We start from the raw sequence: 10,853 nt of genomic DNA, 5'->3' as shown, positions 1-10,853 counted from the left end.
ATTTGTTTAAAAAAAAAATTTTGTATGGTAAAGAAATAAAGAAATTTATGTAAATGTGTTTTTACTTAATTTTTACAAATGTATTTCTTTATTTTTTTTTAAAGTGTGTGTGTGTGTGTATATAATTTAATTTGTAAAAAATGCGTACAGTATCCATTTAACGTTCACACACACATATTTATTTATATATATATATATATAGAGAGAGAGAGAGGTACTGCATATATAAATAGATAGATACTATATAGATATAGTGTGTGTGTATATATATATATATATACACACACTATATCTATATAGTATCTAAGTGCTGTTAAACGATTAATCATGATTAATCGCATCCAAAAATCCAAAATGTGTTTACATAATATATGTTTGTGTACTGTTTATATGTATTATGTATTTAGAGATTATATACAAATATTTTATATATAAAAATAACATATTCTTCTTAAATATATACATGCATGTGTGTGCATGTATATATACAGAATAAATATACACAATGCACACACATTATGTAAACACAAACGTTTACTTTGGATGCGATTAATCGTGATTAATTATTATTATTTAATATATAAACAACATATTTATCTTAAATATATACATGCATGTGTTTGTATTTATATATGCATAATATAAAAAAACATATTATGACCCGTATGGTGCTTAAACCCTCATCTTAATTTGTGGTCAAAATGAAACCATTTTATCTCAGCTCTGTTTATTTTGTCTGTGTGAATGGTGACAGAGCAACATACGGCCTGAGATTTGCTTCCACCGTTCATATCTGTCACTCCCATTTAAGTTGCAACAAACACCTAATATTTTAAGCTTTTGTCTTCTTTTGGTGTATTATTCATGCAATGTGATTGAGAGGAGACAACGTGTTAAAGCTCATTATGTTAGAGGTGATTATAGCCACCGAATCCAGTGTCAATGCTTTCTGCTTGCGTAGGGCAAAGGTGTCCTCACATTAAAAATGCTTACATGGGCCATATGGACAGTGCTTTATCACTTTGTCAATGCAGACGTTAGGAGTGATATTCATCAGTTTGTCAATTTCTATTGTTCTTGTCTGTTTGTGCAATTGTTTGCGTAGTTTGGTTTGCATGGAATGTACTAAAAGTATTCTCTTTGTTCCAATTATTCATACACCCATTCCAGTTAGGCAGCAACAGACACCTAACAGAAATGCATTTTACCTGCCCTTTTTGATGACAAAATATTCTTGTTTATGTCATGCTAAAAATGTTGCTGCTGGAAGTTCCCGTTTGCATACCTGTGTTGTTTTCCGCCTTCTAATGCCGATGACCGGTGACTTGAAAGAAAAATTTAACCAAATATGTGGACAGAAGGAAACAAACTGCTTTAAGTGGTTCCACCAGTGTGGCTCTTCTAACCTTGTCCTACATTGCGATTAGCTTTTAATGTTTCATAATTAGTGATGGCACTAGAGAAGAAGTCAGAAGGCTAAGGGTTTGTTGGGTCTGCCCTTGAAAGCCGCTCTAATGAATCAATGGATGGCAATAATTGTACTAGTCATTACTGAATCAAGTGATCTGCAGAATAATGTATTGATTTTTGCTCTTTCTTACTACATAATTATTCTGTATCCCAGTAGTGCACCATCAGGGGAATCGACTGAAGGGCAAGAATTTTGGAACCATCTCATTCGCTTTTAAAATAGAGAAATGAATTTTTTTTTAAAGAAAGCTTCACATTAAGTTGCAAAGCGACTAATAATATGAAGCTTTATCAATCACAAGGCTATACTGTGTGTGCCCCATTTTTCTGCATGTCCCTTTCATAGTTCTTGCATTACTACCTCAGAGAAGTTATTTTGTGTAACATGATGTTCAAACCAACCATTTAAAAGTGATGAACCCAACAGTCTGAACCGCAGAACATGAGCTTTACCTCTGAACATTGTGGGCTTGTGGGGCTATTTCATCATTAAATATGTACCGTTTGTAACAGTATCCCACAGGCAATAATAGGATGGGGATTTGAACTATGAACATGTCTTTCAATATTTATCAAGCGGCAGATATGAAATATAATTTTATTCCACTTTAATAGCTAAAAACGTGAAAGGTTATCCTTATATTGTCATTTAAAAATGATTTAAAGTAAAGCCACTTCTAAAAAATGCTGGACAATGTTGATAAAATAATTGGTATTATTTTATTATTATGTATGTATATATATATATATATATATATATATAAAGTGTAATAAAGTATAACATTGAAACAATGAATTCAACTTGAAACTTTGAATTAAAAGGACTAAAAGTATTTTTTACATATATATTATTGATGTTGATTGAAGTTGCAAAGTGTTTGCAAAAGTTGGTTTTGCAAGATCTCAGAGCATTACCTTGCTAGTTGACTATACTATTGATTACCCCTTATTCTTTTTTTTATGTCAAGCAGGGCACATCACAAAACTGCTAATTAGCAATAATCTGTTTGTCAATAATTCACAAGAGTGCAGAATTTAGATAAGGAGAAGTTCAGGTTTGAAATACATTATCACAGCTCTTTTTGTCCCTTGAGTTTATTTTGTGTTATGACCTTCATGGTTCTCTATTATGCAAAAAATAGTTTTGATAAAAATGATTAATGATAATAAAAGTAATTGTCATATTTTGTAAAATGTCTCCATATGTTAAAAATATATATCTTATTAAAAAAAATTATTTAATCAGCGAAAATTCCACTTGATTTTTTTTTTTGTAAAACCGTTATATATGCACTGAAATAACTTACATATAGTACAACAGAGGAACGCTTATTTTCAAGGCGGAAGACGTTTTATTTAAGCAAGTGTCAATAGAATTGTGAATCCAGAAGGTGACCACAAAACACCCCAACAATGTCATATGAATGAACAGAATAAAATGTCCCATATCATTCACTGCAGTGCAGCTCAAATCAATACCACAGTTCAATTAACCCGACAGGGCGGATATGTAGAATCCGTTCCGTGTTTTCCAGCTCACTTACTGTGCTAACTGAGATATTCAATTAAGGATTCCTCTTCCCACTCTGAAGCGGTTCTCCAGGGCAGATCTTCCGAGCGACCCACCCTATGTTAGAAATAGGAAAATCCAATAATAACAACACTAGAAAAAAAATGAAAAAATGAGGCAACTTTGATCACGCATGCTCCCTTGTCATACACAACATTTGCTCTAAAGTTGGAAAGTCGCGGAAAAGCCAGGAAGTAACGTTACAGGTAAGACTGTTGTTTTTGGATGAGCTACAGATCTCACTATTTGTTTATGACTCCAGTGAGTTTAAAGACGACCAGGTGTTTACGATGCAATAGATCGCTTGTGTTTAATCCAACGCTTGCGTTTCTAATAAAAAGCTCATGTTTTGAATAGAACGCGGTCTGGGTCTCATTCGAATGACAAGGCTCTGTGTCTGATGATTACAATAATGAATTAATTCAGTGTATTATAAAAAGCTTAAGAAGTCAAATTATTAAAGCTTTTTGAAAAGCACTGAATACATTCAAAATCTTCACAGGTTGCTTGTAATTGGTTATTAATGTGGAAATTGTCAGGTACAAGCTTTGCTTGGGGGCCCGTCTCACAGTGTTGATCTACAACGTGTCTGTGGAATGTGGGGGCATGTGGCTCGTGCCCGGAGACGTGCTTCCATCTGGACAGCCGTCCAGCTCCAACTGTCAGAGCAGTTTTACAGGTGTTGATCAGTCTCAGGATCCATCTGCCTTGAATATTCTCTTCCTCACTTCTTCATCTCCATCTCCATCTCTGCTGTTTGTACTTTAACTTTTGACCACTGATAAGTTGTGCTGGAGTGTATGCTGTAAATGGTGATTGTACATTATGCACGTAAGTAGTAGAGAGAGCATTTTAGTGTAGTTTTTGTGATGCCTTCAAAGGTATAGTTCAACCAGAAATGAAAATTTACTAAGCCTTAGGCCGTCCAAGATGTAGATTAGTTTGTTTCTTTGTCAGAACAGATGTAAATTAGTAGAGAAATGTAGATCCTCTGCAGTGAATGGGTGCCGTCAGAATGAGAGTCCAAACAGCTGATAAAAAGACCAGGCAGGTTTATTGTCTTTCTCATGCAATGGTTCACGTAAGTAATTAATTACTCTCTTTTCTTTCTCCCTCCCTGTCTCCAGTAAGCCAATCAGCTGAGGGGAAGCATCTCGTGTTTAAAATGCCTGTGATATCCAAGAGAAGGTAAACAGAAACCTTGATGTTTAGAATGCAAGTGTTTTTGTGCCCTGAGCGTTTCGTGTGTGATGTGTGCCCACTGTCTGTGTGTTTGCGTGTCATACATTATGGTTTTGGCATCGTTATGAAAAATTATTCATATTTAATAAGTAATTAATGTGTGAGGACGGCCTTTTTTGTGCGTCTGGGTCTCATTCGAATGACAAGGCTCTGTGTCTGATGATTACAATAATGAATTAATTCAGTGTATTATAAAAAGCTTAAGAAGTCAAATTATTAAAGCTTTTTGAAAAGCACTGAATACATTCAAAATCTTCACAGGTTGCTTGTAATTGGTTATTAATGTGGAAATTGTCAGGTACAAGCTTTGCTTGGGGGCCCGTCTCACAGTGTTGATCTACAACGTGTCTGTGGAATGTGGGGGCATGTGGCTCGTGCCCGGAGACGTGCTTCCATCTGGACAGCCGTCCAGCTCCAACTGTCAGAGCAGTTTTACAGGTGTTGATCAGTCTCAGGATCCATCTGCCTTGAATATTCTCTTCCTCACTTCTTCATCTCCATCTCCATCTCTGCTGTTTGTACTTTAACTTTTGACCACTGATAAGTTGTGCTGGAGTGTATGCTGTAAATGGTGATTGTACATTATGCACGTAAGTAGTAGAGAGAGCATTTTAGTGTAGTTTTTGTGATGCCTTCAAAGGTATAGTTCAACCAGAAATGAAAATTTACTAAGCCTTAGGCCGTCCAAGATGTAGATTAGTTTGTTTCTTTGTCAGAACAGATGTAAATTAGTAGAGAAATGTAGATCCTCTGCAGTGAATGGGTGCCGTCAGAATGAGAGTCCAAACAGCTGATAAAAACATCACAATAATCCACATGTAATCCACATGACTCCAGTTCATCAGTTAAAGTATTGTGAGCGAAAAACTGCATGTTTGTAATAAATTCATCATTAAGATGTTTAACTTTAAACATCACTTCTGGCCAAAATACGAGTCCATAATCCATAATAACACTTCCTCCAGTGAAAAATTCCATCCCATGTTGCCCTTTCACATCTAAATCCACCAACGTATTTGTTTAGAATGGTCTGTGCATATTTCTCTCCTGATTTAGACAAAACTTTTTCACTGTTGAAAGCAATATTATGGATAGAGGACTTGTATTTTGAAATGAGCTTTGTTTCCAGCAGCTTTTCACTTCACAAGACCTTAATTGATGGACTGAAGTTGGGTGGAAATTTTATTTTTTTTGGTCAGTTGTTTGGACTCTCATTCTGATGGCACTCATTCACTGCTGGGCAAGTGATGTAATGCAAAATTTCTCCAAATCTATTCAGATGAAGAAACAAACTCATCTACATCTTGGATGACCTGAGTGTGAGTATATTTTCAGCAAATTAAAATGTTTTTCTGTAAACTATTCCTTTAACTTGCTTTAGTCAACATCAAATATATATTTGAGGTTTTGCTGATTTACTGCAAGTGTCAAGGAGCTGGTGCTACCTGAGACCTGTTTTCTTTGTCTCTCTGACCTTGGCTTTGAACCCGTAACCCTTGTGTTAAAATGTACATTCATGATTCTGCGCTATGCTTGACAGCTCTCGAGATGTAATTCAATTGCTTTTTTACACCACCACTTTGTAAATTGCTCGCTGTAATGATTTGGTATCTGTATTCACACTATTGTGATCCTTGTAAAAATTTCCGTTCTCAACACGCAGGCGTGCATAGGCCACATGTTTGTTTAATAGTCATTATTATTTTTGTTTTAGTGCACTGGAAATGTCCTCTTTGCATGCTTGATCAACCAGTAGGGAAATCTAATATAATTAAGGTTCAAGGTGAATTGCATCCTGAGCATTTCCCCTTGACAGAAAGAGCATGCATATACTTGAGCAAAAATAAACAAATCACACTGACAACAGTAATATAGGCTTGATTTTGAAGGCATGGAATAAGTATCGATTTAAGCCTTCACTTCATAGATGAAAATGGCCTTTTTGGTAATTTGTCCTGGGTCCTTTCAATGCAGGAGGAGGCGAGCGAGAGAAACGGTTGGGGGTGGGGGTGAGTAAGAGAGAGAGAGAGAGAGCGCTAACAAGACAGAGAAAGGGACATGCTGCCCCTTTCCGAGCTCATTATCATTCTTAATAAGTCTTAAGGAAAGAAGCAGCAGTGAGTGTAAATGCAAGGTAATCCTAACACTGGCCAAGGTTACTGGGGACAAAAGCACATGCACACCCCTCCCTGCTGGTTGCACTGGGACACAGAATGAGCTGTACCCCCAGCAGCACTTCCAGAGCCCTCCTAGATGCTAGAAGTGCATGAACTGATGCTTTCTTCACTCTAAAAATGTTTTGTCTGGTAACTTGGGCTTTAGCTGTGAACCTATAAATTAACTTGTAATAAAAAATATTTATAAAAAAGGTATTATGTAAAATATTATATTGTATTATATTTTATCAAATGTTAATTACACTGAATCAACCTGACTACATTGAGTTTGATAATATTGCAGTTGGGGTCAGAAATATATGAGGATTATTGTAGATAATTATTCTAATGTAATTGATTAAATTAAGGCATTTTACATTAAAGTATGGCACATACAGTGTTTTTGTTTAGTTAGAAAAAACTGGCTTCATGAATGTAAAAAAAACTAAATATCTATTTCGGTGGGAAAATATTGGTACTATATTTTTAAAAAAGATGTAAATATTCTAGCTAATTAAATGAAGACATTTTACATTAAAGGATGGCACTTACAGTGTTTTTATTTGGTTTTAAAAATAGCTTCATGAATGTAAAAAAACCTCTGTTTTTATAATCTGTTCCACGGGAAAATATTGCAACTTTTTGTAAAAAAGATCATTTCTGACTAATACAGTCCAACATATAAGGGTTACTCCTTACTGAAAAAACAACAACACAAATCAAATAAAATAAATAAAACACCTTCCAAACCACAAACATGCACCTTTAGAGTCAAAATAATTTGGATCATGTTGAATTTATTTTTTTTTATTGTGCATAAGAGCAGTTTCTGCACACATTTGTTAATACTGCACTCTACAGTATTAAACCAGTACTTATGTTTGCAGTGTGTACTTGTTTGCTGTCAGGTATTTATTACAGTTCTGAGAGGATTACATGATTGCATGGACAAAGCTGTGTTTAGCTTACTGGTGAGTTTAGTGCATCATCTGCCTGTCTTGTTTTGAATGCTCCAGGTTTGGACGTCTCGCTGATCTATTTGTAGACCCTTAAGATATTATACTCATCATGCGATGCTTAAATATTATAATCAGTCTAAAGCAGATAAAAGCTCATTGTGAATATGCAGCAGCTAAATGAACAAATGCAACACAGTCAGATCTGTTAAGCAGATCTGTTGGCCTTTGTCTGTTTCACAGTTGCGTTTTCTCAGTTTCCCTCTGTCACCTAAAGATGATTTACCCCCAAACAGATGTTCTGAGTCTCACCGTTTGTTCTATTTTCTGCCCTTTCGAAGGTTATGAATGAAATGCAGCCCTTGGCCCCATAATTGCCTGTGTTTGTGCCACTGTTATTTTCTGGCAGAGAGATGGAAAATGCTAAACCTCTGGGAGCGCTGGTTGGCGATACGGTATCGGTCCAGTCCTGCAGGAGCTTCTTTCCTGTTCCAGCGCTCCCTGTAGTCTCAACCCCTCCCCGGTCCTTGTTGGGGTTTGTATGGCAACCTACTCTCATCGCCCCATGGGGCAGCCTGGGAGGAAGAGAGCCATCGCCATGGTGATCCGAGCACAGAACCTCTGCAAAGCAGTCCATTGTGACTGGTGCGCGTTGAGGTGAGAGGAACAAAATGTCACAGCAACAGGTTTTTTTCTTTTTGTTGTTTTTGCCTTTAATGCCCGTAGGGGTTTGTTTAGCCTTTGATTCATCTGTGCTGCCGTCTGCTAAACGAGTTGTTTGTGATATCTGTTAATTGCCTCTTTTAAGTCGTCCGTTTTGGTGCACGGTAGAAGGCAACGGGAGGAAGTGAAAACAAATGAAAACTGATTTTGTGTTCAACAATCTAGAGGGATGAGAGAAGCATATCATCATGAGAGGGTTATCACCCCGTTACGATAACTTTGTTTTAATGTATGTGAAATCTTTTTTTTTTTTTTTTTTTTTTTTTTTTTTTTTTTTTTTTTTTTTTTTGTCTTTTAAAATGACTCGGTCAATAAAAATGTCTTCAGGAGTATTAGTCAAGTATGAATCTTATCTCATAAGTGAATTCCCAGCACTCACAGGCTAAACTTCGAGTGAGATTCTAGCGAAACTGCAGGTTGATTAATTTTACTTGAACTCCCCACTTTAATCTTCTTTTGAATGGATGTTAAAAAAGTCTTCTTTTTGCACTGAGCACATGAGATCGGTTGTTCTCCACTAGGGGCAGTAAGAACAAATTAAATCCTGCTAGGCTGATTCTGAGAGCCCCTCGCAGAACAGCGAAGTCTTTCAATTACTGAAGAGAAAAAAAGCTCAAACTTATTTAGTAAAACCTGAAGTACCGCTGAGATTCACCTCAAGCTGAACTGATCTGAGACTTATGCAAAGTACCACTTAAATCTCTTATATTTAAAGGGATAGTCCACCCAAAAATGAAGAGTGAGTAAAGAGTGAGATATTAAGAGTGAGTAAATGTGGGGGTGAGTAAATGATGACTGAATTAAAATTTTTGGGTGAACTCCCTTTGGTACTGAGTTTTGCAGAGCTGTCGCATACTGCACTGGTGGTCATGGCTCACTTTGTGAATCAAGGAAAAAGAAAACATGCTGTGTAACCTATACAGAAATATTTTGTAGTATTGTATGCAAGTATTTAAAAAATCTTGGCACTTACGGAAGTTTTTTGTTTTTGTAGTAAAGTATGCAGATATAGCAGATAAAAAAAACAATCAGGGTGAAAAACAACAACAACAAAAAAATTATAAGTATATACACCATGCTATAAATATTTTGCTACTTTTGTTTGGAGCTGTGGTGTGCCATCTTTTTCTTCCTCCTTTAAATGCAAACATAAATTTTTTTTGTTTTTATTAAAGTAAGCAAAATAGCAATTTATAAGTTTATTTTTAAAAAGTGCTGGATATTTTTCTATTTTTTTCCATTTCCTTTTTTCCCAGAAAGATATGATAGTGAGTAAATAATTACATATTTATTAGTAGTAGTTGTAGTAGTAGTAATAATAATAATAATAATTATCAGGGGCGTTTCCTCCGAAGAGGCTTTTTTTTTGTTTTTATTAAAGTAAGCAAAATAGCAATTTATAAGTTTATTTTTAAAAAGTGCTGGATATTTTTCTATTTTTTTCCATTTCCTTTTTTCCCAGAAAGATATGATAGTGAGTAAATAATTTCATATTTATTAGTAGTAGTTGTAGTAGTAGTAATAATAATAATAATAATTATCAGGGGCGTTTCCTCCGAAGAGGCAAGGGAGGCAGTGTCTCCTCAAAAAGTTGGATGAGAAAATAATCTATATTACAAAAATAAAACCGCGCAAATATGACTAAATGTGATATTAAAAGTCTAAAAGTCACTCGTTTTTATAAATTAACACTGTCCAACAGCGACACCCGCAGGTGAAGTTAGAGCGGAGGCTTGCCTCCCATCGGTCCATTGACTTTCTACAGAGACCCCAAAGCGTGCCATGACTTTTCTGGAGGCTCATTGAGATGAATGGGAGAAAGTCACGTGAGAGGAGGCAATGCCTCCGTCGCGCTATAATTGGATATGGTCGGTTAAGGTTGGATGTGATTGGATCGTGTGATAAATCCCGCCTCTTGTTTTCGTGCGAGCTCTCGTTCTGAATAAAGAAAATGATGGCGTTATTGACTAATTATAAAGTAAGTAAACAACTCTCCTGCTTGGATACCACTACTTTGTGTCACGTCAAAATAAAACTCTATCTGAATCTGAAAACGTGATGACTGCGTCAGTTTTTTTAGTGAGCATTCACGTATTTATTAATCTTTGTTTACATTAGTTAATACAAATACAGTTGTTCATTGTTAGTTCATGTTAGTTCACAGTGCACAAACTAATGTTAACAAACACAACTTTTGATTTTAATAATAATTCAGTAAATGTTGAAATTAATATGAACTAAGATTAATAAATGCTGTAGAAGTAGGCTATTGTTTATTCTTAGTTCATGTTAGCTAAAGTAGTTAACTAATGTTAACTAATGAAACCTTATTGTAAACTGTATATGAGAATATGGTTCAGATTGTTACTGCCTTTAGTTATTATTTTGGAATAAATATAAAAATGCATAAAAACTCTATGAAATGTATAATTAGTATTAAAAATATTAAATGACAAAAAATCATATTAATAAAATACAAAATAGGATTATATTAATTCTCTTTATGTCATATTTATATATAAATATATATTTATATATAAAACGGCCTCCTCATTTTAAAACACCACTGATAATTATAATAATAATAATTATTATTATTACTACTACTACTACTTTGTCATAATTTTTCATTTACTCATTATTCTTTTGCATAAACACACACACACTATATATATATATATATATATATATATATATATATGTTTGTGTGTGTGTGTGTTTTCCTCCTTTTTTTTT

At 34.9% G+C, this 10,853-nt stretch overlaps 1 protein-coding gene and 1 long non-coding RNA gene across 2 annotated transcripts in view; both read left to right on the top strand.

Moving 5' to 3' along the window:
- LOC107570680 (uncharacterized protein C1orf127-like) overlaps window positions 1–10,853 on the top strand; it is a 145,514-nt gene that overhangs the window by 45,305 nt on the left and 89,356 nt on the right. The gene's annotated exons all lie outside the window — the stretch shown is intronic.
- Window positions 3,065–10,853, top strand: part of LOC107570746 (uncharacterized) — a 27,445-nt gene continuing 19,656 nt past the window's right edge. Inside the window, exons 1-2 of the long non-coding RNA XR_001607085.1 lie at window positions 3,065–3,246; window positions 4,168–4,228. This is a non-coding gene — a long non-coding RNA (uncharacterized lncRNA). The remainder of the gene's footprint in view (window positions 3,247–4,167; window positions 4,229–10,853) is intronic.

This window comes from Sinocyclocheilus grahami, unplaced genomic scaffold (assembly GCF_001515645.1).
Source record: "Sinocyclocheilus grahami isolate Dianchi unplaced genomic scaffold, SAMN03320097.WGS_v1.1 scaffold29.1, whole genome shotgun sequence".
Lineage (NCBI taxonomy): Eukaryota > Metazoa > Chordata > Actinopteri > Cypriniformes > Cyprinidae > Sinocyclocheilus > Sinocyclocheilus grahami.
The sequence above is the reverse complement of the archived record's forward strand: the minus strand, read 5'-3'. Positions and strand labels throughout refer to the sequence as shown.